General features: G+C 49.7%; 1 protein-coding gene and 1 long non-coding RNA gene across 3 annotated transcripts in view; one reads left to right on the top strand and one right to left on the bottom strand.

Moving 5' to 3' along the window:
* GDPD5 (glycerophosphodiester phosphodiesterase domain containing 5) overlaps positions 1-17,736 on the bottom strand; it is a 178,424-nt gene extending 160,688 nt beyond the window's left edge. Inside the window, exon 1 of one of the 2 annotated variants that reach the window (XM_075111935.1) lies at positions 17,556-17,736. The gene's annotated coding sequence lies outside the window, so the exon portion shown is untranslated. Of the gene's footprint in view, positions 1-8,173; positions 8,194-17,555 lie in introns of those variants that run through there. The other variant, XM_075112106.1, reaches the window with a different exon arrangement.
* Positions 17,737-17,766: 30 nt separating this feature from the next.
* Positions 17,767-21,546, top strand: LOC142065714 (uncharacterized). Its single transcript, XR_012663510.1, has 2 exons — positions 17,767-17,849; positions 18,781-21,546. It is a non-coding gene; the product is annotated as an uncharacterized LOC142065714 (long non-coding RNA).
* The last annotated feature ends 5,427 nt before the right edge of the window (positions 21,547-26,973 follow it).

Here is a 26,973-nt window from a genome sequence, read left to right as displayed (position 1 = left end):
CCAGCGGGCAGGAACCAGGCCAGGGAGACCTGCACATCACCAGCATCTTCCTCAGCCCTGCTCAAACAGGTAAACACGGGGAGTTTTGTTGCACGCTCAGTTCTTTCGAGTCAGGATAACCACAGAAACTTCTAACCCTGTTTCCAGTCACCCTCCCAGGCAGGTAACCACCCTCCCATAAACCGGCTTTGGTCTGTGAGCTGTACAGCATCATACCCAGGGTACAGTTTGACATAGATAAGTGTCTCTGCAAGGTTTGGTTCCCTCTAACATAGCAGGGTACTCCTTCCCCAGTGCAGCATGTGCACGGTGGGCAAACTGTGCATTTGCCAGAGGGACAACATGGATAGGAAGCCTGTCCCTGTAAAACATGGCATAGAGCAGCAGCATGTAAAAAGATGAGGGGAAATACTGCAGTGCATCTGCACCCATGCAGCCAGTGGCTTGGACGGAAAAGGGTTTTAGAAGGAATTTAGCCCTTTCTCAGCATTCACAGAGAAATCAAAGGTGCGAGTCCACTGACAGAAAAACCACCACTGGGTTTGTGCTTTGAAAAGCATGAGCGTCTTCTGAAAGAAGCCAAAAGTCTTTGCAGACCAGAGTCCTTCCTCTAGCAAAGCACTGATTCTCTTTTCTAAGTGCAGTAGGATTGGGGGAAAAACGAGAAGGAACAGGGTCTGAACAAAACCCATGCCATATCAGAAGTGGTTTCAGACCCACAGCCCGCACACCTGAGCCACGCCACGTACCGACCTGGTTTCAGCCTCCAGGCTGGTCCCAGTTTCACCCAGAGGTCTCTGCTGGGGGCCAGAGGCATCACCCTTGGATCTAGCAACAAGTCCTTCCAGAGAGCAACCTGCCTTGCTCTCCCCTCCACACGTAAAGGCCACTGAGCTTCACAGGCTTGTTTCACAAAGGAAACTGGAAGTTACTTTTCAGTTACTCATCAACATTAAATGTTCGTAGGAACTCATTCCTAAGTACAGGTACCAAAAACACTTGTTCAGCAGGAGCTACAAGAGGCATCAGAGCATCCTGCCTTACACTGCAAGGGACTATGAGTCTCAGTTAAGGTCAGGAGCTTGAGGTACCAGCAATGCAAGTTCCTATATTGTCAGAAAACCACAAGTTTGAGCAACATACAAACCTGCCCACATCTCATGGCACACAAACCCCACTCCTGTCCAACTTTGCCAGCAAATGAACTCACGTCACAAGGAAGATGTCTTGGAGCAGACTGAGTTTCTTCTCACTTTTTGCTGCAGATGGACTGAATGCTTAGGGACCCTCTGAATATTCCCTCAGTATCCCCCCACCTCCATCTCAGCCCACCCATCAGTTCCACATTGTATTTCATGACAAAATATGTTGTGCTGCTTCTGCTACGCCATGGGGAGACTTACCAGGTTAGCAGCCCATGCTCAGCAAAAATTGGACTTGACAGTGTTAGTCAGGATAAGGGTACAGAACAGCCTCAAACTCTCCCCTGGTTAAATCAGTTTTCACTTTATTCCATATTTTACCCAGTAACAACTCAAAGTGTCCTCAAAAGACCCATTCTTAGCCTGAAAACCATGCTTTTGCCAACAATATTTGGAGAAACCAAGTCATGCCATTTGAAGCAACTCCCATGCTGCTCCCACCTCCAGTGGAAAGGTTGTTTCATGTCAATAAGCACAACAAAAACAATGCTTTATATTTTAACAACAACTTTAAGATTAGCTGGAGGACACCAGTGGAAAGCTGAGCCTCCCAGCAGACTTCCCATGCTCATCACCTCAGTGACATCCCACCCCCACAGGGGAAAGTGCCATTGCCACATTGAACGCAAGGAGCCAACACATCCCCCTACTGCTCCCCTCCCAGATTATTCACAGAGCAACCCAGAGTCTCTTCTAAACCAGGCTGGTGGGGGTGCAGCAGAGACAGGTTCAGCTGTCAGACACTTCTGCGCCATGTGCCAACGCCTCTCAGGGAAAAGATGCTAAAAATAGCTCAGACCTGTAATCAGACCCATAAGACTGGCATTTTATTCCCATCCCAGCTGATCCACAGTTACTGGATTTAGGCACATCCTTTACACATCTAAATCATTATAAGCTGCTTTTACAGGGAGGTACCTGGGCTTGAAGACATCCGTTATGTTCTCAGGACAACCCCAGGGTACCAAAAAGTACTCAGCCACCGGAACGACATGAAGCAATGCTCAGGTAATGGTTTCTAGCTGCAAAACCCACCGCAGCGAGTATCGCACAAGGTGATGAGGCAGTCCCTGTGTCACTGCCGCAGCAGCAGGAAGGTTTTCCCATTACCACCTTCACACCCCGCTAGCTCCAAAGATGCTCGGTGAACTCAGGCTGTTGGCATGCTTGGGATAAAGTGAGCAGAGCCCTCCGCCAAGTACCAGCCCCCACAGAGCTCCCAGCTATTTTTGGCAGGTCGTGTCCAAAGCCAAAGTATTTATGGTATCTAGTTACCATCCCTCACTGGGAGAAAAAAAGAAAAATGATCACACATTAAGAGTTCATCATTTGGCTATTGCACTGTTAGAAAGGAAAAGAGGAAAACTATTGCAGATTCCCTTTTCTTATCCCATCCCACATACTCCATTCCTAGTGGCTATGGTCCTCCACCTCCACTGGACCTGTATCGCTGCTCGTGTCAAACAGTGACATTACACCAAGGTTATTATTGTAACGGAGCAAAACCTATGTCCTAAAATGTTGGAGCCAGGCAAAGTCTCCTACACAGTATTTTCTAGACCCTCTCTTACATCTCAGCCTGCACCACCTCCCCAAAAATCCCACCCCTCAAGCATGTCTCACCACCTTCATGCACACCCTACCTATTCCAGCCCAAAGACAAACCTCCACCAAGCCTCCCTCCCCAGAGAGGCCACCCAGCTCCTTCTGCAGCATTGCTCAATCACCACCTTCAAGCTCTCCACAGCAGCTCTTGGAGACTGTTTTTGCCCAACGCAAGAGGAAAGCATACCTGCAGAGTGCACACGCAAAGCCTTTGGGGACAGGGACTGCAGGACAAGACTTTGAATCGCAGCTTCATCACAAGCTCAGTGATACAGCTACTCAGGTAGATTTTAAGCATCTCAGCCCCTGACTGAGAGAAAATGGGATGCTGCATGGTTGAGGGTGGCATCTGCCTGCACCCAAAGTGCATTTGAAGCGCTGCCAACAGCAACCTGCAGCTCTGCTCTGCTGGAGTGGCTGCCACCCTCCCTCCAGTCAGCTTGCTAAAAACACTCTGAACGTGTCATTGGACTTGTGAGAACATCCCACTTGTGAGAACAAGGACCAGAAAAGTTGAGTTTACTGGCTCAGATTAGGTGGGCTGCTCAAGCCTTTTCCCACTGTGACACTTAAGGAGAGACGCTTTCCAGGAACAAGCCTCTCTTTCCTTGATGTACGACTCCTCGACAGCTTCTTTGCATCACTTCACTGGGTGAACACAAGTAAGCGGTGCACAAATACTCCTGTGATAACACCAGTCCTGCAGATGGTTTATACAGGCTGCTAATGCGGATCTTCAACTGAGGACACACATCTTGGCTTCCCAAAAGGAAACCCTCAGAGGTGGCTTAGACCAGGTCCTCCTGGTTCCTCTTCCCACGTGTGTCAAGACCTGGTTGCAAGAGTACTGGAAAGCAGACTCTTGACTCCTCGCTTGAAACTATTCATTTTTGACACTACCAGACATGTCTGCAGAGCATTTGCGTCAGAAGCACAATTAGCCAAAGATCAGCACCCAAGGAAGTTGGATTCATGGGAGTATACCTCAAGGAAGGACAAATCTACATATCTACCGGCCTTTCTACAATATCCAAATCTTCACATACTCCTCCTCCTGCCCCACTGAGGCAGCGCCACATCCTTCATTTTCTAGTCACAAAACTAGGAAAGACTCTTATCTCTCTGACCAAAACCACTGAGGATATCTGCCTAAAGCAGACAGATGAACCCCAGTCATCACCCAATACCTCAGACATCCTTCCTTCAGAGTCATCATCAGAGCATCAAGCCAAGACTTCACAGCTACCTCACAACATCTAAGGACAAATAACCTATAGCTCAAGTGTTTCTTAAATTAAAAGGCAGGATAAAAAGCTCTGTCCTTCAGTGTCACCAGGAAACAGGAGGTAGATGGCCCAAGCAAGAACTAAGCCCTCTTCTCTTGAGAGGGTAATTTTCAGATGCCTTCATCTTTGTGGAGGGGAAGGACCCAGAGCTCACCAGTTCCTGCAAGCAAACATCTCTTGCATGTCCAAGGAAGGAGAAAGATTTCCACTCGAGATTTCAAGTTGCCCACAGCATCGCTGAGGTGAACCACTGTAGAACAGGCACCCACGTAGAAGCAAGACCTCAGACCCACCAGACAGTATCCCTGAAGCTGTAGCAGATGCACCCAGCTGTGGACAGTCCAACCACCATTTCTGCTTTCTCCTTCACTGCTAACTGATAATGCACCGTGCAACCACTCAAGCTCTCCTGTTTCGACATGGAAGAGGCCCACCAGCCCCCAAGAGCCTAGGGACAACCAGTCACTCCCTGCTACCATTTACTCTGTGGGGTGCATGCGAGAGGAGGTGACCACATCAGTCAGAGACCATTTAACAGGGACACAGGCTGACATGGGACACCAGCCACCTGCTCTCGGGGGTGAAGTTCTGCTTCCTATGATCCCAAGAGGCTACCCTAAAACCCAGCATGACTCAAGCTGCACAGGAGAAAGGTCTGGCTTTCAGGAGGGGAATAAAGGAAATCAAGGCCAAGCCATCTCTGTGGGGTCATGCATTCAGGCAAGTCCTGCTCATCCTTCCAGTCAAACTCTCCCGCTCTGCAAAGTAAATTCCAGGAGGGAAAACAATAAAACAAAAAAAAACCCCAGAGTTTCTTAAACATAGGCACTTTCTGCCTGAGCTGAAGTGCGACAGGACACAGCTGAAGCACTCCAGGAGCAAAACACATCAGCTTGACCAGACCTCAAGCACCTGGGACTCCAGGATGGCCATGGCACACAGGTCTTTGCTAAGCCTATGCCACCATGACACCAAAGTCTTCCTGCATTTTACAGTTCTACGAAAGCAAGAGAAGCAGCAAACCCTGCTTTGTCCATCATTTACAACATGAAAAAAATTTGGAAGATCAAATTCTGTGGCTGATCAGACCTGTAGCTGTAGAACAACTCTAGAACAAGAAAATTATTTAAATACAGCCCTCACATTTCATGGCAAGAAGAAGATTTATTACTACTGGGACACAAGACTTTCCCCACAGGCAGGTAGCTGTTGCCTTTCTAAATTCCCAAATCTCTCGCCTGGCAATGAGCCCTGGAGGGAATCCAGACCCCTCAGTAGTCCCCACACATCCACTCACCAAACAGCCACAGCATAATTCATTTCAAAGCTCAGCCACTTGCAGCTATATTTATTTTTTTAATACCAGCTACATTGCCTCAGCCCGATGCTTTTTCTCAACAGCTCTGCCATTTAGCAAGCATTAAACCTGATGGTGCATGAGACGTAACAGGGTTTTACTCACGCCCCTGTCCAAGAGCTGGCTCAGTAGAGCTGACAACCACAAGTGTTTTAAGCAATATTTATCTCATACCTTTCCTTCCAAAAAAAAGCCAGCCTTTTAGAATCAAACATATGAGATCCATCATGAAATATGACCAGTTTGGGAGCAGAACATCTCATCAGCTTCAGGCAATGCTGAAACACAGCAGTCAGTTTTAGGGCAGCCAGGCAAAAAGCAGCCAGTAGAAGACAAGAGTGGCCAAGCTGAGACGTGTGTGATGGGGATGTGAAGTCCCGCTTCTTGACCGAGCACCGGGGCACTCCCATGAAACAGCAATGTTCACACAAGGGCTTTCCTCTCCACCAGATGCTCCTCCTGGGACTCCAGAAGCTTTTGTAAATAATCATCTTACAGAGCTTAATAAAGGGTTGGAAAAAAAAAAGCGCCATGTGAGCAAATAAGTTGGGCTGAGGTCCAGATTTTATTCCAGAGCCTGAAAGGTTAGAGGTGAGATGGTACACATGTAACGATGTAAGCCGTGCTTGCTGCCTCCTCCTACCACCACTAGCTTATTTTCTCTTCCTCTTAGCTCTAAGCCTCAGGCTCCACCATGGTTGTATTTCACTTCCAACTTGAAGCAGGAAGCTTCTAAAGAGTATGAAATGGGCAGGGATCCACTTAGCAGCTCTTAAAGTAAAAAGAGGATCTGAAATCACTGCAACCACCTTCCCTCGATGCAAAAGGCTGGTTTGTGTATTCCGACTGCGGTATTTAAACAAGAGACACTGCACAGAAGACACTGTCCTAAGCATAAGGTGTTTGAGCTGTAGTAAGTACCAATAGATGCTCTTTCTCCCCAGCTTTACAACATTTTTGAGTCAATTCAGATATAATGATTAGTGTGTCAACTCTGGTAGAAGTCAGATGGCTTTGCTACGTAAGGAACTGGAATTGGATAGCCCCAGGAATTCACATTTCCCCTTATTTTACCTGTCTTTTTTGGGTTAGGTTGCTATCACAAAGCCAAGTTAGAAACATTGGATGCTGTGTTAAATCCCATTAGCTGATTACACGGCTGAGCAGCAGCAAATGTTTACTGAAGAAAAAAAAATGAACCCAACTGCCCAACTTGGGAACCAACGGTCACGCTGACCTTGTGCGCATCAGCACGCAACGACAACGAGCGTTTGCTCCCACTTTTGTCAAAAGCCATCTCTTTCAACAGCTCCGACTCTTTGCAGCACAGCCAGGGCTGATGTTCCTTGCGCCCACCCCGGCTCGGCCAGCTGAACCCCAGAGCATGGATTTGCAGACGGCATATTTCTGCCACCATTCTAGAGCAAGCGTCACTCTGCCGAGCCCCAGCTCTCTCCCTCCTCCATCTCCTGCCGTGCCACCACCTGGTTCAAACCAGCCTTCTTCACGCACCACCTATGCTGCCCTTCTGGAGAACCCTTTCCAGCACATCAGTACAACAGAAGAGGAAATAAAGTTATTCTAAAACTGGGATAAAAATAAAGCCTTCAAAAAGGGACAGCCTAACACACACAAACAGGACTGGTTTTTCCTGTGGTCACAAAAGAGGGGAGACTGCACGCAAGAGGACATCAACCTAGAAGGGCCAACAGCAGGTGAACCTCAGGTTTGACTCTCCTTTCCCATGACTTTCTGTACATTTGCGGCATTGCTGGGAGAGCCATGAAAAACAACAGGGAAGCAAACAAGGAGAGTACCAGCCCACCACGGCTCCACTTCCTAGTAGGAGCAGTCAGAGAAACAGGTTCTCTTTCCAGGTCCTCGACTTGTTCTTTGCTGTCTGGTTTCAACCTCCAGGCTCCATCCTTCCTGGGGAATGAGCTTTTGCAGAGGCTGAACAATTCCATTGCCTCATCCCAAAATGAAAAAGGAAATTCCTAAGCAGTTGTTCCGATCACGCCACTCTCCTGTAAAGAAAGTATCACCACGTCTCCCTCTTGGGGAGGTTAGTGCAAAAGAATAAACCCTATTCTTGTTTTTAGGGAGAAGCTGTAGGTTCCTACCCACTGGAGAAGGCTCTGGGTTGCAGATCCCAAGAGGATGGAGGTGTCTGCATAAGCATGGAGTCAGCTGCCCAAGTCTGAGAGGAACAGGACATGCCCATGCTCAGACTGCAGCAGCCTCTCAGCTCATCTAAGTGCATTCAGGCAACACATGGGAGCTCCTTGCAATTAAGCACTTCCAAATCAAGGTGGGAGCCAGGTGATTCCTGGCCCAGATCTACATCACAGTACCCTTTACCTGCTTCAACCCATGTTTTCGGCATCTTTGCAGATGTCAGTGCCCTGAAAGAGCATCAAGCCAAGCTGGAGCAACTGTCCTCCCTGCACTAGTGTTCAATAGTTGCACAAAAGCACCAGGAGCTCTTTCTCCAAGCGAAGGGCAGCCTGGTTAGACACAAGAAGGTGGATCCCTCAGTTTCATTCAGGCCACACTGGGACCAGCTACCACCTTCATTAAGCATCAGCCAATTACATGCACAAACATACAGCACAGTAACCAGCTGACTCCATTTAAGACCCATGCTTGACCAGTTTACAAGCCTCATTCCCCAAATCATCCCCTTTATTAAAAAAAATAGGACATTTGAGAGAGGGACTTACAGAGTAACAGCACTTCCAGCAAAATTCCTCGCTGCTAAAGGACCCAAAACACCCACATCTCTCAAGCCTCGCTGATTGTTAAAGTTTTAATAGTGCTGATAAGCCCTCAGCTGGAAGAGCTCTTGCGCACAGTAAGTTTTATCTGCCACAGAGCATGCTTGTTACAGAGCCTTTCTTATCACTACTGCAAATATCAGAGGTAGAGAAGCACGTAATGGCCGGGAAGGGAAGATGCAGAAATACAAGTGGACACGTTGTCTTTTGACTCCGTCTGCCCAAGTTCGTGACCTCAGAGGCTCCTCACCCCACATACCCTGAAAAGCTCCACAGCCCCCAGCGAAGATAGCCCTATATCCAGCCCACCAATTGCTCAAGAAGAGTAGAGCAGACTCCAGACCTTAAGCCAGCGGTCCAGATATGTCCCTCCTGGGGACTGAGCTACAAAGTTCAGGGGAAAAAAAAAAAGAAAAAGCCAATATTTTCCCTGAGCTGGGGGGAAGATGCCAAGAAAACAAGTGATGGTCTCATGAGTCCAGTACAGCACTCAGTACAACCAGACTATTACCCCAGAAGCTTGGAGTTAAGGACTCTCATGACAGAAGGGTTTTAACATTATAAGCTGACATTTTTAGACCTATAGGTGACCCCTCTAGTTTAAGCTTATTCTGCTCTTAGAAGTCGATCTATAGCTGTTCACTACAGCACATCTCCAGGAAAGTCTGCACATCAGGTTACAGCTTCCCAGTAAACTCACCAGCTTTGCTCCTGCTAACTGATCATATTCCCACTGTAAACAGTGGTGTTTCGCACATCAAGATGATAAAAGCCACAAGAGATTTTTCAGCTCAGCGGGAACCTTTGCCTTCCGGTTACGGGCTCATATCCAGCCTTGCTCTTAACCAGCCAACCTCTCACCCCCTACCAGAAGGGCCCATCCACCAGCCGAGGCATTTATCACCCTTTTCCAGGTGACACTGGGAGAAGTCACCGGCATCCCTGAGGCTTCCCAGTATGTCAGTATTCAGCCAGGCATGGTTTGGAGATCGGCGTGCACCCAAGCTTTCCCGGCCTGGCAGATGGACTGCAGCAGGCACGCTGTTTGCAACACCTCCGTGGAGGTGAGTCCTAATAAAAAGGATTTCCAATCTGCAGCAGCTTTTGGTGGAGCTGGAGTGGCATTACACACCCAGCGCAGGAGCAGCACAACAGAGCAGGTTTTGAAGGCTGGGAACCCCAAACTGGATTAATCAACCTTGAATTCAAGACCAACAACTTGCACCCTGTGCATTTCTTTTGGGGGAGGAATAGTTCAGATGTGATCTAGGTCAGCGTATTGCCCCAAGGGCTCTGACAGATCCTAGCTAGAGGCCATGTATTTTCACGTCCCCTGGAAAGGCAAAAAACACAGTAAAAAGCTCCCACTTCCAAACTGCTGGCTCTGCCCTTTGCTGGGATCCCCAGCCCACTTCGTTAGTCCATGTGGGGTCAGTCACTGGTACCCATTGAGCCATGGCAGGTGGCCACATGAACTCCTGCCATGTTTTTCATGCTTTAATAATAGACTATTTAACAGCTTCTTTATGGTCTTCACCACCCAGAGGAAGATATCGGCCAGTGCCACGCTCCAAGCAAGTACCAAGGACATCCCCAAGTGCCACAGGTGCCAGCAGGCATGATGGCTTCACAGGACTCTGGGGTACAGCATTGCACCCAGGTTCCCCTCGCTGGTTACCTCCACCCTGGTGGCACTGCCCACCTTCTCCCCAGCACCCTCACCCTTTGACAAGGGGCACAGATTTCCAGGCTACACCATGTTAATGGATCTGCATCACCAGATACATCCGTCCTGCTTCAGACAATGCTGGCAGCTTCCAGCTCGCTGCAGTTAAGGACTTCTGCCTTAAATGCAGTAGAAGAAAAAGGCTGGTAGATGCTAAATCCTAGTCACCATATGCAAGGTGCTCCAGGTGGACTATTTTATTTTTTTAAAGCTCCCAAGTTACATGTGTTTACAACATCTAGGAAGCTGGTCAGGTTCCTGCCTCCACCATGGCTCCTGCAACGGCAGGAGACACCCACCCTCCTCAGAGGGGTTTGTCAGGAATGGTTTGCACCAAAGGCACAAAGACCCTCTTGTACCCAGAGACTCCCTTCCAGCTCCAGAGGTCTGCAGAGCAAGTTTTGAGCTCCTTGTTACCTATGTCACTCCTCGCATCCCACACAAGCTCAGGACCAGAGCCAAAACCACAGCACATCGCAGGGCTGATACGTGCCCGGGTACAAACACAAGGATGGACGCTTCCTCAGGCACTGGCCATCAGCTGCACCGCTCCCGCTCGTGTTTGCAGGGACAGCGGTTCTATCTCTATAATCATCCCGCAAGCCGCTTTATTTTTCTTTGGAAATCAAAACTGCAAGGAGAACCTGCAGAGTTTGTGTTTCGGGAACACGAGTCTACGCGGTGGCATGACCTTGCAAGGCAAAGGCTTGCCTAACAGCGTAAGAGACACCAGAGCACCCCCATCGCATTAACTTTAACATATACAGCTGTCTTACCCGCAAGTACACTGCATTCCTTTAATGTATAGCTCTTCAAGAGCAAGAGCCTAGAGATACAAACAAAAAACCATCCTTACGCAAAGGAACAGATTAAGAAACACTTGTGATAAGGGAAAGTACCTCCAGCCGAGCTGTCAACCTTGCACTTTAAATTAGGCTTTTAATGAGGACTGCAAGCACTCTGCATTTCAGTGATTAACTGAGAGCTAAATATGAGTTTAGCTGCCTCATTTTCAACAGATTCTGCCTCCAGGTTTCAGGCAGGAGCAGAACCAGAGAAGACGACAAGCACAACTGCAAGAAGCTTGCAGGCTGTCAGACACCAGCAACTTTTGAAGGTAATACCAAAGCCCAGGCAGCGGGGTAACCCACCCCTAAAATAAGAGCCATCCACCGCTATATATTTATGGAATGTCAAATGCAACACAGCAAGTGGTTCAGGAGCTTATAGGACCCAGCTCGTGAGCACGGGGAAAAACGAGACAGTAATATATATGTATTTTTTTGGCAGGTGTTCTAATATCTGTGTAAAAGCTAGGAAACAGGGCTTACAAGTTCAGTGTACTAAGTGCAGAGCAATCCTTTATGATAAACAATTTGCATGTGAACAGGAACGCATCTAAAAATAGACGCTTTGAGAAGCCATAGGTCTCGCCTTACCTCTCGCCTTGACAAATTCCAGGACCCCTAACAACCCCCAAACCATCCACAGATTACAAGGACGATGCAGCCGTTATTCCTATGCAGATCTCCAAGCTCGAACAGCCAGCTCATGGCCACGGATGGAGAAATCACAGCCCGAAAAGCTTAGGAGAAACAGAGCAAATCACGCAGCTGGATTTCTGCCTGGACACGCAGACCAGGACACAAGCGTTGCCTTTTTGCTGGATTTCAAATTGCAATAGGTTTGACTGACAGTTTAAAGTCTCATTGACAAGAAACAGGAATAATTAGTAGGTAGATTGACACCAAAATTCCCACAATACCTGCAGACATAATCTCTGCAGTATCAGGCGACTGCCTACAAAACATCACCTACTTGACAGCCTCAAGAAACTTCTTGATGGAGCTTCTTCATACAAATAAAGTAGTTGGGTAAGAAAGAGACACACTGGTTTTGAATATATACTTCCTACCTTCTCCAAATACCCTTTTTGTCTCCAAGAGAGGACAAAGGGTTGGGTGACTCCTTCTGACACCAACAGCTGAGACACACAGGAAATACTTTAATCCCAACAAAAGCATTCGTTACCTCTTGGCAAAAATGAAAACAAACCCACAAAAAACCCAACTACACCCAAACCACACACGTACAACAAAATCCACCCCAAGTATCACAGAGCGACTTCACCACCAGGTAAATCCCAGTACACAACCCTAAGCTCTCTCTACCTCAAACTGGTTTTGGGCACCAGTAGCAACTCCAGTCAGCATGACCTGGGAAGTCCCCAGCCCCACCTTGCCCCTTGGCAGCGTGATGGAAAGGCACTGGATGCACCAAGGGGACCTGAGGCCTGGCCCTGAATATATCCCAGTTTTCCCACCATCGTCCAAGGTTTTGCTCAGATGAGAGCTCTGCTGTCAGCACCTGGGTTTGACACGGGGTCACACGCAAGGGACACCTTGGAAGAGCCAAACCTGCCCCTCAATGCCAGGTTTCTGCCCTCGTGGCAAGGTCCTAGGAAATTTAGCAACCCTAGACAGGAGCCTCAGATCCTCTCCGAGCTCTTAAGCGACCTGCTCCAGGATTAAACCTACTTCCCGACAACCTTCTGGAACACTGGGTGCAACAGCCCACCACCCCACGACCTGCGGGTGCCAGGTCCCAGCCGCTAGCCGCAAAGCTGTAGCCATCTCCACGTTGGAAAATTTAATCCATTTTATGTGTTTTGCTGCAATTCTGCAGTAGGCAACCAGACCGTTGACTTGATTTTCGACTCAGGCAATTTGATTTACGATTAGGTGGCTGTCAACTCAAGAGATTCATCAATACAAGATAAGTGGCCCAAGATCTAATCTATTAGAGTGGCTCAGAAGAGCACTTGGATATTGAAGGGTACAGCCAGTCCATTACATCTTTCTAAATGCTACACCCAAAATACCTATTAAAGGAAACTCTGGTTTTCACCTTGTGCTATTTAAGTCAGACACAAGGTGCTTTCCCTGAGCAACCTGGGCAAATGTGAGCCTTAAACTTGGTGCGGCTAAAAACAGCTGATAACCAGAATATTTCTGCTCTGTGTGTCTAACCTCAAGCTGAGGGAGGGAGAAGTTTCCTTTCAGCTTACCAAGGACGGGGGAAAGGAAGCAAAATGCAGGGACCAGGCATTTATAAAGCAATCATACAAGTTCCAGCAGAGTCATAGGAGAGTTTTAAGAGAAATGGCAGGAATTAAAAAAAAATAAACATTAAAGGCAAACTTGCTTTAAGGAGGAAAGTGCAAGATAAAAGCTGCTTTAGCACAGTACCACATGGTAAATCTGAAAGCAAAACAGATCCTTCTGAGCCTTCCCAGTCAAGAGTAGCATAAACTTACAGTCCATCACCTCCAAGTCCTCCATGATCCAGCGACCTGGACCCCAAGCACCAGGCAGAGCCTCGCCGAAAGCCTGGCTCCTGAGCGGAGGATGCAGTGGTTAGAGAGCAGGAGGATTCAATTTCATCATGACTAAGGAATTACATTAAAACCAGTAAGAGCTATTTCCAAGGAAGAGATTAGCCACCAGCGGGACTCTGCACAGATGTGGGAGCCCAGCGATGGAGCTGGTGTCCAGGTTTGTGTATCACCCCAGGCGAGGTGCTGTTTGCCTCCTTCCTACCCCCCATCCCACCCTTCCAGCCAGCAAGGGGGAAAAAAAAGAATATCAGCCCATTTCAGCATTACCTGGATCAAAAGCCACCAAAAAAACAGTGCAAAAAAAAAATTCACAAAAGAAACATTTTTCATAAAGCTGATCCTGCCCAAAGACCGGGTGGGCAAAAAAGACGGAGCTCAATCGCAACATGTAATGGTTTCAGTATGTGAAAACACGTGATGCATCGAGATAGGCACGAGCACAGAAAAATTTCCAGTTGCCACCCAAGAAGGCCCTTGTTTGAATACCCTTCAGGGGAACACTCTGTACCTTGAAACCACTCCTTGGCAGAAGCCTTATACAAATATTTAATTACATATAAAAATAAGACGCTTTTTTTTCAGGTTATTGAGCAACGACAGGCTATTTAACTGACTAGTCAGGCAGTTGTCCTGCCAGTATCTGTGGGTATTTTTGGAGGAAGTGGGGAAAACACAGCGGTTAGTTAGAGAGGAAAAAAACTGCAAAGCCAAACACCAGTGTGCACTTTTGCTTTGTTTTTTTAAAATCAAGACATGCTTTAAAGTAGCTGTACCTAATCACTGTTTATAGAGGGGCTGGCAGGCAAAAGCAACTGCTATAAACAGCCCTTTTAAATACCTTTTCCCAGCATCATGCTTAGATTATTCATACACAGGTCTGCGAAACACCAGCAGCGTACTCAGGGTTAGGGAAAGCCAGCAGGGAGCAGAGCTGGAAAGGGAATATTCTGCCTGGGGAAGAAGCGAGGGGGAACGTGTTGCCTGGGTCCCACGCACACACTGGATATCGCACCCTTGCGAGACCCCCCCGGACCTCTGGGTGGGAAAAAGTTGTCATCTCCAAGCATATTTTAGCACAGTTAAGGAAGCAGCTTGTTGGTGTGACACTGCCCTCTCCTGAGCAAAGAAACTGCTCAGCTTCACACCCAGCTCAGTACAAAGATCTTGGGGAGCAACAACCCTGAACAAACACCCTGCTACAAGGGGAGAAGCTGAGACACCACTCACCCCACAACAGCCTCAGCCTCCTGACGCCAACAGCACTTGCTATTTCTCTGCACAAGGGTGAATTACCACCGTTTGGTCTCCTTGAAGCATAATTATCAGCTACTGCAGCCTAACAAAGCCTCTTTATGGCCGCAGCCAAGTGGCTGCCAGGTGGATCCCGTCACTTCACCTCAATATCAGCAGGAAGGTGCAATGCATCTTATTAAAGGGCTTTTGGACAGGAGAACGGCCTCTCTGGGTGCATCTTCTCAAGAAAAAGGAGCTTCAAGCCAGAATCGCAGCTTCCAGGGGAAACCACATCACACCCCATATTTGTAGGAAAGCTGCTCTCAGGAGGAGCCCTGAGTGCCCATCCACATCCAGCCCCAACCCATCTCATGTTAGAGAGAGCCCCACCTTCACACAGAAGCCCACAGCTGTACAGCAGCAACACCGTGAGTATTTCAAAGGTGCAACCCTGCCCTTTTATCCTCACCCGGGGGAAAGCTCACAAAGCAAGTTAAAGGACAATATTCCCCGCAGGTGTGTCTGTTAAAAGGGGAACCCAGATCTAACTTCCACCACCTGTGAGCATCAAAGTCCCTCTACGCAAGCAACAGGGTGAATGAGGCGTCTGCTACCAGCGTCTTAACCTCAACCTATGACAACGTTTGCAACCGAGTTACTGTAACCCAGCTGTTGAAAAAATGAAAACAAAACCCTAAATATACTGCTTTTGGTGTTGAGGCGTGTGAAGCACTACAGCAATTTTAATGCAGTTACTTGAGCTCAAATGTGCACGGCGGTTTATGGATAAAAGCGCAACAAATAGTCCCTGGCCCTTGCAGCTGGTTCAGTATCTCATTACAATCTTCCTGGTTCATAAAAGCAATTTGTTGCCTTGCGAAAACTGAATCCTTTATCATTAATTCCGAGCCAGCGGTTTCTGAATCTACAACCCGACACCAAATAAATTGATCGAACCAGAACTCATTTTCTTTGTGCTGCTCATTGTCAACGCACAAGACAAACATCAGTCATGCTTCGCCTTCAAGTACAGAATTCAACACAGGGAAGAGCGTAACGTGCAGAACTCGCTTATTTGATAGAAAAAGTACAGCCTGACAGAGACACCCACTCTAAAATTAACTCTCCCTCAAAGCAGAGCTCATATTTGCCACTGAAGAAGCACCTTCTACATCACAGAGAAATATTCTGCAGCTAAATATCGCTGGGATATCGGCGTGAGGATGCTTCAAGTCTTGCCGGAGGAAAACACATTAAAATAGCAGGCTTTAAGGATTCAGGATGCATCACTGGTCGGGTGGATAAAGGCTGTATAATGTATTAATGGACCACTTTCCATAGCAGTCTGATGACTGGTGAACATAGACATGCCAGACAAAGTGCAAGGCAGGAAATCCATTTACTTCAGCTTTTCCCCAGCCACACCTGCCAAGTGCAAGCTAGCAATTTCTAAGAAGGAAAAAAGGTAGAAGGCATTTACCCTGCATCACTGTGTGATCCAAACCCAAAGCAGCTCTTTAAAAATAAGCACCAGTCTAACTTTTGATCGCTAAAAAGCAACAGCCTAAATTTCCTGGCAGCTGGGAGCACCCCGAGGAGAATGCAGCATCTGAACGGCACGGTCAGGTTTAACATTATCCACGCACGGCGTAACTTTCTAACGGAGAAAAACCTGTATGGGCTTATTGAGCGAGCGCTTGTTTTCCTTCCTACAGGGACAGAGAGCCAGCAAAGAGAAACATAATTCAAGTTTTTTTTAATTTCACATACAGCGTGGTCATGACTATTTTGATCATCTCTCCGTAATCCCTTTCCAACCCCAAAATAACCCTTAAGCCAACACGATTACAAGTAATAATAGTGGCTGTACAGACCCACCCCTGAAAACCCAAAGCGTGGCGAATTTGACAAAGCCAGGTTTTTTCTGGCTGAAGAATCCCCATTTCCATCTTGCCAGGGGTGAAATTTCACAGCTTCGACATCAGGAATTGCTACAACAGAACTTTTCCAGAGGAAAGCTCACATTTCGACTGCAACCCCTCAACGCCCAGTTTTCTAGGCAGTGAATATACAGGACTTGGGAGAGAGCTTCAGTAAAACAGCAGTGAGATTATTTTTTCCCCTCTTCTTCCTGAATTACTCCTTTTTCCGAGCAATTTTTTTTGCCAAGCACCAAGACAAAGTAATACCCTCTACGTTCACCCTTTTTCACCTTCTCTGCTCAGTGCTGGCAAGAAATCTGGGGTCCTTAACATGGGGTTTTGCTCTGGGGGGATGCCCCCAAGAGCCATCCAGGGCATCCCCATCGCACCTAGAGGATGCCAGGAAAGCTTGGGTGCTGCTCCAGCTGGGCAAAGCAGCAATAAATCCCTCTTGGGATTTTGCTGCCTCAGGATTTTACGGCGCCGGACGACCCCGGTGTGAAGCCCTGGGGCCGCGGGACACTGCAGATGTCATTATTTATAGTGGTGTATAGAAATGAAGCGTTACCTGTAAAACAAGTATGGCCTAAAGGAGAAAAGGGGGTGGCCAGATCCACGCTCTGGCAATTGGGGTGGGGGGGATCTGGAGACCCGAGGGGGTACCCCGGCACCTCTCCCCAGGTGGGCGCCCACCCGTGACCCCCACCCCATGGTAGCACCCCCTCACCTCCCAACTTTGCTTGGGATGCTCCCGGCTAGGTAAGCCACCATGATGGGGGCGGGGGGGGATACACCGTTTTGGGGGGCACAGAAACACCTTTTGGGTAAGGAAACACCTTTGGGGGAAAAAAAAACCACCTTTTTGGACAACAGAGCATCTTTTGGGGGTCAAACCCGGCATATCACACAGCCAACAGCCCCCCACCCCCCCGGCTCAGCATCCTCCCCCCCTTGCCCGGGGAGCCTTGCACAACCCCGCCGCCAGGCAGGCGCGGGGGGGGATGCGAAAGGCCACCCCTTCCTCCCAGTCCAACCAGTCCAACCCTTTACCTGCCGCCGCTGGGAGCTCCTCCAGGTGACCAAGCCCCGAGGGAAGGGGGACCCCTGCCCCGCCGAGCGATGCTCCCCCCGGCAGCGAGGCCGTGCCCCGGCAGAGGGTGGGATGGGGACGGCGAAGGACCGGGAGGGAGGGAGGGAGGTGGCACCACCGCGTCCCCGTCCCCGCAGCCCCGCTCGGCTCGGCTCGGCTCCGCCGCCCGCTCCCGGGAGCGGGGCGGGGGCTGGGGCGGGCGGCTCCGCCCCGGACAGCGGCAGGAGGAGGAAGAAGAGGAGGAGGAGGAGGAGGTAGGCTGCACCCAAGGCTTGCAGCCTCTCTTTTTTTTTTTTTGCGGAGTGGATGCACCCGACTGCGAGCAAACGCCTCCGCGGTGGGGTGCCCCAAGGGGGCAGGTTTGGGGGGGGTCCCCTGCCAAGGGAAAGGTTTGGGGCACCCCTGGCAAGGGAAAACCTTGTCCGTCCGTCCCCTTCCATGGTGCTGCCCCAAACCTCGACCCTGGGAATCCCAAGGGGTTGGGAAAACCGTGGGGTGCTTGGCACTATACCATGGGGTTCGGAAACGCTGAGCCCTGAAAGGGCAGCTTCATCACGCATCACCACCGTCTTCCTCCCCTGAAACGAGATGTCTGGAAATTGTCCGCCCCGGGGAGCAACATGTACATACACACACGCACGGGGTGTAGCTAAAATAAAAAGCTAACCTGGAAAACCTCCGCAAGTTAGAGCAAATATATGGCCCTATACGTCCCGGGCGGCTGCTAACTGGCCACCAGTAAATGCCCGCTTGGCAGCGGGGAGCGGAGTGGTCACGAGGGAAAATACATCATTCATATTTCTATTTCTCGGGTATTTCTATCAAAGGGAATCATGTCTCAAAGCCAGCAGGGTTTGAAAAACCAAAAAACATTTTGAGAATTGGGCAATTTTTCTCAGTGGTTTGTTTGGTTTGTAGTTTGTGGGGTTTTTTTCTTTTAAGATTCGCGATCTCAGATGTCAAACAAAAACATGAGAAATCAAAAAAAAAAAGGTTTGAAAAATCAAAAAAACATGGATGTTTAGCACAGCGGGGTGTTCCCACCTGGGTGGATGGAGGAGGATGAAAAGAGTCAGGTAGAGGTTTGGGCTTCGCAGCCTCCTGATTTCTCCTGCTCCTGTAAATGTGCCCTTTCCAACCCATTTATTTTTTCCATCCACTCTCATCACCTGCACTTGGTCTTAGATCCTCATCTCCCAAGCATGTCGGTGCACCATGGGCAGGTCCCCTGGACCTCATCTACACGCTACAGGCGTCCTGGCACAGGGTCGGCGAGTTGTAGCAGTCTGGGGAAAGGATGAGTGTTTTGATGTGTCTACACCACGCTCAGGGCTTGTTTTCTACACGCTGCAGCAGCTCGGGTGAATCGGGGCGAGGAGGATGTCCAGGGCTGCCCAGCACTGTTGCCTCCAAAACTGAACTCTATCCTTGGCGTGAATTTTTTGCCCTTCTTGGTGGAAGGTGGCAAAACACTTGCCGGAGAGCAACGGATCCCTTTCTCTCTGCAATTGGCCATTTTCCACCCTTTCGGCCCATGCTCGGAGCCAGCCCTGGAGGAGCGCACGGCCCAAACAGCGCAAAAGGAGGGGATGTCCTGCCAAAATAACAAGTTAAGTGCGAGGCAGATGCCAGGCTCATCTTTACCAAGGCAGACGAAGCCGACAGCTCACTAGCAACTGCCTCTCTTCTCCTAAGAGGCGTAGAAATAACCCAAGAAGCTGCACCCACCAGCAGGAAAACCTCGCCTGCAGGGAAAGACTGGAAGCAAAAAGAATATAAAGTCTGATCCAAAGCGACAACCTCCGGCCCCAGCGGAAGAGACGCGGGGTTGCGTTACAAGCGTCGTTGCAGGCAGCGGCCCTGGTAGCTGTTTGCCAAACACTTTTCCTTACAGTACTGCTGACGGCAGGCGTTTCAAAATCAGAAGTCCCTCAGAGCTGTGATTATCTTAAATCCTGATGAAAATATATCCTGTGGGAGCATTTTATTCACCGCCTGGTTGCTGGGTCCATTGCAGAGCTTTAGGATATGTTTTCCCACAGGCTCGTGGGTGGATGTGCAGGGGGGTACGGGGCCGACGCAGGTATTTTGAGGCACATAACAAAGTTGTGACTGTAGGTCCTTGTGACTTTGCCAGATGTTAAACACGGGGGATGGCATTTTACATGCTTGTGTGTCTGCCTAGGGATGGTCTCCTTTTAATTTCAGCAGAAATAGTTCAGCCATTTGTAAGATCAAGGGAGAAATATTTTCTTCTGGCACCAGGAGAAAATATTCTTCTAACTCGTGAGGTTCCAGAAACACTGCAGCTGCTCCTAACGTCAGCCAGTGATTTGCTTTTTAGCGTCCACTTGCTGAGCAAAATACCTCCGAAAAGAATCGGAGTTTGCACATTTTCAGAATATTTCTCCAACTTGGCCAGTCGAATCTGACACAGGCTCCCGCCGGCGAGGCAGGGCTGGGGAAGGTTTCCTTTTCAAACCACCTCCAAGCTGCTGTGAAGAGAGGAATGAAGTGCAGAAAGACCGTCTTTCCCCATGCTAGCAGCACTTTGGTTGCTAAAGGCTGTGCCATGTCAAACAAAAAGTCACGGAGCAGCCAATGGAAGGAAATTTCATATGAACTTCGAGACAGCTTCTAGGAAAATAGATGCAATTTTGGCCTGGGAAAGTTGCTTTCAGATTTAAAAGTTCCTTATCCCACGCTTAGAGCCTTGAATGCTCAAAGCTCTTTTAGATATCTCCCTTCGGCATGGCTAGGATTTCTGCCATGCTCATTCCTCACCGTATATCCCCAGGCACATTCATTTCAAACCGATGCACCTATCAAACCCTCATTAAAACCCTTCTTACTCCAGTGACACTTCATAGCGTGTGATCACTTTTTAAGATGCTCCATTAGGACCCGGCTCAGCGCCGACGCTTTAAACCAGGAGCAAGTTTCAGGCGTAGGCAGATTTCACACCACATCCTGAAAGCGTTTCATTATCTGCTTATTGAAGGGAAAAATTGGTCCAGAAGGGGAATTTTTGTTTTCTGGCAGGGAAATATGAGACTGGAGATCTGGCGAGACGCAGAAGAGCATCATGTGCAAAGTCTTCGAGGAGGCGGTGCTTCGGTATTTCAGGTGGGGGGACGGTGAAGGAGCTGCTACAGTTTCCTGCAGGAGTGGGAACAGAGGGAAGGAGGTGAAAAGTCCTTAACCACAGCATCACCCTCCTCCAGGCAAAACTGTGTTTTCATCCTCTCTGTAGGTAGAGAAAAAAATCCTCTTTTCCTCCTTCCAGGCTCATGGGAGGGAAGTCTTTGCTGGAGGAGCCTTTGCCTGAGCCCTTCCGATGACCCAGCCGAGGCTCTTTTTTGGTGTCTTGTTCCTCGCCAATGTCAGAGCGTCTTTGGATGTTCTTTTTTTTGCATTTGCCGCTGAGGTCAGGGCTGGGAAGGTAATCGTAGGAAGGTCTGGGAAACAAGACAGGGTATGGTGAAAGCACAGGCGATTTCTCCATGGCTAGCTTTTTGGGGAAGAGCAAGGAGCATCTCATTAATTGACAATGTCAGCAACGCCACATCTGGATGGAGGGCACTGAGCGAGGCTTGGCGACTTGCGATACTATCTCCATTCTGTAGAGGAAGAAAACAAAGCATAAAAAATGCAAGGCCAAATTTATCTCGAAGATGTCTGGCGGGAAGCGAGCCAAGACATGTAAGCCTGTCTGCCTGCCTGCCGGTGCATGGCAGCGAAGCCAGCGGGAGGTAAATCCCTGTTGTGGCTGCCCCGTAGCCCCGCAGCATCCGACCAGCCCTGGGCGAGGGGAAGGAAGCGTGGTAAGGGACACGCCATTGTTTTGCCCAGGCAAATACTCAGGGAATGCAGGGCAAGCAGGAGGGAGATCTGAGCTTTCCTGTGTTTGTGTTGCAAATATTTTCATAAAGGTGCTTTTTTTGAACTCTTTCGCTGAGGTCTTTGTGACTCTAATAACTGTAAGGAGGGTGTTGATTGCAAGAGTCCCCTCAGGCACAATTATTTTACCATAAAAACATTTACAGGGAGAACTTGCAGAGCCATTTTGCTATTACAGCCTCTGTATTTCAACCTCTCCTTCACCCTTTATTTCTCATTGATCTGCCACAACAAGCCTGGGCAAGGTATCCATCCCTGCAGCGGGAGCGGTGGTGGCCTTGTGAGCCCTGAAGAGATCACTGAGGGCGAATATGTGAATGTTTGATGTTACCCAGCAACTAGAGATGAGGATATCATTTGTCCGCTAAGTCAGGAAGCACTTTGCCTGTTTGCACAATAGCTGTGTTTGCCTGCTCTGTGGTAGGTTAACCAGCAGCCCCACAACCCTTTCAGGAGATAAGATGAATGTACTTAAATAGGAGGAAAGTCACTGGCATGGACTATTGCTGTAGGTAAATCAGGTCCCAGACACCCTCAGCCTCCCCTAATCACTGCGCTGAAGTCTTCCAGTGTGGGGAAAAAAACTGTGACCATATTCATGGTCTAAAAAGTTGTGCAAAAAAGAAATAATTAAAAAAAAAAGGACTAATTTTGTCCTGGCAGAGCCGGGAAGAGAGAATTACAGTCAGTGCCCTGCATCCCTTCCCCACTGTCAGAATAAAATGTTTTGTGGCGTGTCATCAGTACAAAATTAGCCCTGAGCACAGCTTTACACAGACCAAGCAGCTGGAAGTCAACAACAAAGTCAATTGAGAAGACGAACGAGGGGGTTTTTTTCAGCTGTTAGGAGAAATGACTGGGGAAAGCGATGAACAGAAGCAGAAGTCTCCCCATTTGATGCCTTTATTGCAAACAAGGTGCTCCCCTGCTGCAGGGATGGTATTTATATATAGGTTGGTTTATATAAATAAATGCAAAATGTGACATAAGGTGTATTATCAGGTCAGTCACACAAGGTGTTTCCCCTTCTCTCATATCTGAAATGTGCAGTCAAGGCCTTAAACAGGCAAGTGGGGTACACCTCGGCAAAGGTTAACCAGCGTTTGATCACGCCATTGGCTGTCACACCCCCATCTTCCCATGTGGACAGCCGCTCCACAGCTGTTCCCGAAATCAATTCCTCGGGAGCAAAGTATGAACTTCCCCAGTGAGTGATTCTGTAAACTCAGAAGCAGCAGCTTTCCCTTCCAAAGTGAGGATAAAGCTGGCAAAGTCCAAATAGTGAGTTGCAGGAAGCATCCTTCAGGGAACATAAGGATGGAGAGGGAGAGGGTGGTTGTTAAAAGATAAGAAGATCTGGAAGAGCCAGAAGGAATCTTGTGGTGATGGTGGTCCAATGGCAAGATCAGGGATGTCTGTCTCCATCAAGGTTTCTGAAGAGGAAGAGCACCCTGTGCCCTTCTTTACCCAAAAGCCCTAAAGGACATTGCCCTGTAGCAATGCCTTGGGCAAACAGCTCCTGGACTGGCACCACAGCCCTTCAAAGGGCCTGCTTGAAGAAGTAGGTCTGATCAGTCTATCCACAGCCTCCTGGATGGAGGCGACGTGGGAAGTGGTGCATGATCTTGTGCAGACCTCTTAACTGACAAGGACAGCCATGGCCACGAAGGGTATCCACAACTGAGTTGATAAAAAGTCTCAGTCTTGTACCCAAGCTTTTGAACTTTTATTTGTTGGCATTTTTCCCACATTAAGTATACACAACAGCGTGTATTTAAGCCAGCAGTGCCCAGGTGGCCAAGGAGACCACCAGCCCCCGGGCTTGTGTCAGCCCTGGTGTGGCCAGCAGGAGCCGGGCAGGGATGGGGCCCCTGTGCTCGGCCCTGGGGAGGCCCCACCTCGAGTGCTGGGCTCAGGTTTGGGCCCCTCGGGACAAGAAGGGCCTGGAGGGGCTGGAGCGTGTCCAGAGAAGGGCAGCGGGGCTGGGGCAGGGTCTGGAGCACAAGTGTGCTGGGGGGCGGCTGAGGGGGCTGGGGGGGTTTAGCCTGGAGAAGGGGGGGCTGAGGGGAGCCCTTCTCGCTCTCTGCAGCTGCCTGAGAGGGGCTGGAGTGAGGGGGGGGCTGGTCTCTGCTCCCAAGTCACCAGTGACAGGGCGAGAGGGAACGGCCTCAAGCTGCGTCAGGGGAGGTTTAGGTTGGATGTGAGGGAAAATGTCTTCCCTGCCAGAGCGGTCAGGCCCTGGCACAGGCTGCCCAGAGAGGTGGGGGAGTCACCGTCCCTGGGGGGGTTCAACCACCGTGTAGCCGTGGGACTTGGGGCCATGGTTTATGAGGCCTGGGGGTGTTGGGTTGGGGGTTGGACTTTTTGATCTTAGAGGTCTTCTCCAACCCTAATGATTCTATGATTCTGCCATTGGAAGTAATGAACCCATCTATAACCCTTAGCTCCCGCTTTCAGTCTGAGGCTCAGGATAAATCCAGGTCTGTTACAGGGGAAAAAATAGGCACGCATTAGTACAAAATCCCATACTGATTTGCCCATCGGCCTTTATCACCAAAGGTCTATAAGTGCCAGAGACATTCATGGCTCTGTTCAATTAGTGGAGCAGTAAAATAGATATCTGGATGTAGGTCTGGACTAGCGGCTCCCCTTCCAGCTCATCTGAGGGGCAGGGACTTAGACCAGAAATCTCACTCCCCATCTACCTATGGTCTGCAGCTGGCCTCGCTCATGAAACACATGCCACTTGACTACAGCCACAGGTTTGTTAGGAGAAAGAGTACATCTGGTGTCCGCATGAAGATGTTTGGAGAGGGAATGCATCTCCTCTAGTGGACAGAAAAGCAAAGTGACTGAGTGTGCTGACCCAGCCAGCAGCACTCATCGCTGAGATGGGATGCACGGCAGTCCCAGGACCGGTCTGTTCATCCTCCTGGTACCAAGGAGCAGTTTCCATCTCCTTTCCTCCCCTCTAGCCACACAATCCTGCATCATGCAGATAATAAGTGTATGGATGGGACAGGTCTTTGGTCCTGCTACTCCACTGTAGGTGCTCAAGGGTCAGGAGGATGCAGTCAGACCACTCCGAGATGGTTACATACAAAGTGGAAGGGGCCCTGGTAACACAGGATGCAGAGAAGGGGGAGTTACTGAATGCCTTCTTTGCCTCGGTCTTTACTGCTAAGGCTGGCCCTCAGGCATCTCAGCCCCCAGAGGAGAGAGGAAAAATTGGGAGAAAGGAAGACTAACATCAGTTGAGGAGGATTGGGCCAGAGACCCCCTGTGCAAACTGGATCCTCGCAAATCCACGGGCCCCGATGGGATGCACCCGCGGGTGCTGAGAGAGCTGGTGGATGTTCTTGCTGAGCCACTCTCCATCACCTTTGAAAGGTCATGGAGGACAGGAGAGGTGTCCAAGGACTGGAGGAAGGCAAATGTCACTCCAATCTTCAAAAACCGCAAGAAGGAGGACGTGGGGAACTCTAGGCCAGTCAGCCTCACCTCCATCCCCGGAAAGGTGATGGAGCAGTTCATCCTGGAGGTCATCTCCAGGCATGTGGAGGCAAAGAAGGTTATCAGAAACAGTCAACATGGATTCACCAAGGGAAGATCATGCTTGACCAACCTGATATGGTGGTGTGACTGGCTGGGTCAACAAAGGGAGAGCAGTGGATGTTGTCTGTCTTGACTTCAGTAAGGCATTCGACACTGCCTCCCATAGCCTCCTCACAGGCAAGCTAAGGCAGTGTGGGTTGGGTGAGTGGACAGTGAGGTGGACACAGAAATGGCTCAACAACAGAACTCAGGGGGTCGTGATCAATGGGGCAGAGCCTGGCTGGAGGCCTGTCACTGGTGGTGCTCCCAGGGGTCTGTGTTGGGTCCAGTCCTGGTCAACACATTCGTCAGTGACCTGGATGATGGGACAGAGCGTAACCTCAGCAAGTTCGCTGATGACACCAAGCTGGGAGGAGCGGCTGATGCACCTGAAGGCTGTGCTGGCATCCAGCGAGACCTGGCCAGGCTGGAGAGCTGGGCCCAGGGGAACCTCAGGGAATTCAGCAAGAGCCAGCGCAGGGTCCTGCCCCTGGGGGGGAACAACCCCCCGCACCAGCACAGGCTGGGGGGGACCTGCTGGAGAGCGGCTCTGCTGAGAGGCCCTGGGGGTGCTGGGGGGCAGCGAGGTGACCCTGAGCCAGCACCGGGCCCTTGGGGCCAAGGGGGCCAGCGGTGCCCTGTGGGGCATGGAAAGGCGTGTGGCCAGCAGGGCGAGGGAGGTTCTCCTCCCCCTCTGCTCTGCCCCAGCGAGGCCACACCTGCAGGGCTGCGGCCAGTTCTGGGCCCCCCAGGTCAAGAAGGGCAGGGAACTGCTGGAGCAAGGCCAGTGCAGAGCTGCCAAGGGGATCAGGGGCTGGAGCATCTCCCTGGTGAGGAAAGGCTGAGAGACCTGGGCTTGTTCAGCCTGGGGAAGAGAAGGCTGAGGGGGTCTCATCAGTGCCTATAAATATCTGAAGGGTGGGTGTCAGGAGGATGGGGCCGGGCTCTTTCCAGTGGTGCCCAACGCCAGGCCAAGGGGCCACGGGCACAAGCTGGAACACGGGAAGTTCCACCTGAACGTGAGGAGAAACCCCTTTGCTGTGCGGGTGCCAGAGCAGGGGCACAGGCTGCCCAGAGAGGCTGTGGGGTCCCTTCCCTGGAGACATTCACCCCCCGCCTGGACGTGATCCTGTGCCCCTGCTCTGGGTGTGCCTGCTCCAGCAGGGGGTGGGACGGGGTGAGCTCCAGAGGGCCCTTCCAACCCCCACCGGTCTGGGATTCTGTGAAAATCATACATTAAAAAGAATGAATTAAGATCATATTGAACCTCCTGGAAGGGAACATCTAGGCACCACCAAGGGTCCTTTTACCCCCTTTTTTAAAGGCATTAAACTAGCATCCTCCTCACTATCTGATGATCTGCTGAATGAAGGTAGTTTAAGGGAGGAAAATCCAGTATTGAATATATAATTGGTGGCAAACGAGATAATTTTAAGCCTGCAACTCCTTTTTAGAAATGTGCATTTAGCTGTAGGTGGTGGGAATAGCTATCCACCCACTGCCAGACTGTGTTTAGATATATTGTGAGAACTACATGGCACATAGGTAAAGCCATCTCTGAACTAATGAGTCAAAATTTCTATATCTAACAGTGTTTTCTAGACCCTAGACATGGTCCACTTAATAAACAAATGTGGCTGAAACAGCAAGGAAATAAATATACCTGTCATCGTGTGAAGCAAGCTTTCCCTGCCCTTGTGAGAAGGAGATTTACCAAAGACGCCTCTGATAACCATCTGGCCCAAAGAGTCAGAGAGGATGAGTATGAAAGCCAAACCTTGTTTGCAGCAAAATCACAGTGCATTTTGCTGGAGGAGCTCCCATCCCATCCATCCTGGAAGGCAAACCCCAGCAACCTCCCAAGAGCTGCTCGCCAGCTTCCCC

The sequence above is a fragment of the Phalacrocorax aristotelis genome, chromosome 1 (genome assembly GCF_949628215.1).
Source record: "Phalacrocorax aristotelis chromosome 1, bGulAri2.1, whole genome shotgun sequence".
Taxonomy (NCBI): Eukaryota; Metazoa; Chordata; class Aves; order Suliformes; family Phalacrocoracidae; genus Phalacrocorax; species Phalacrocorax aristotelis.
Note: the sequence above shows the minus strand (reverse complement) of the source record. Positions and strands in the feature narration are given on the sequence as shown.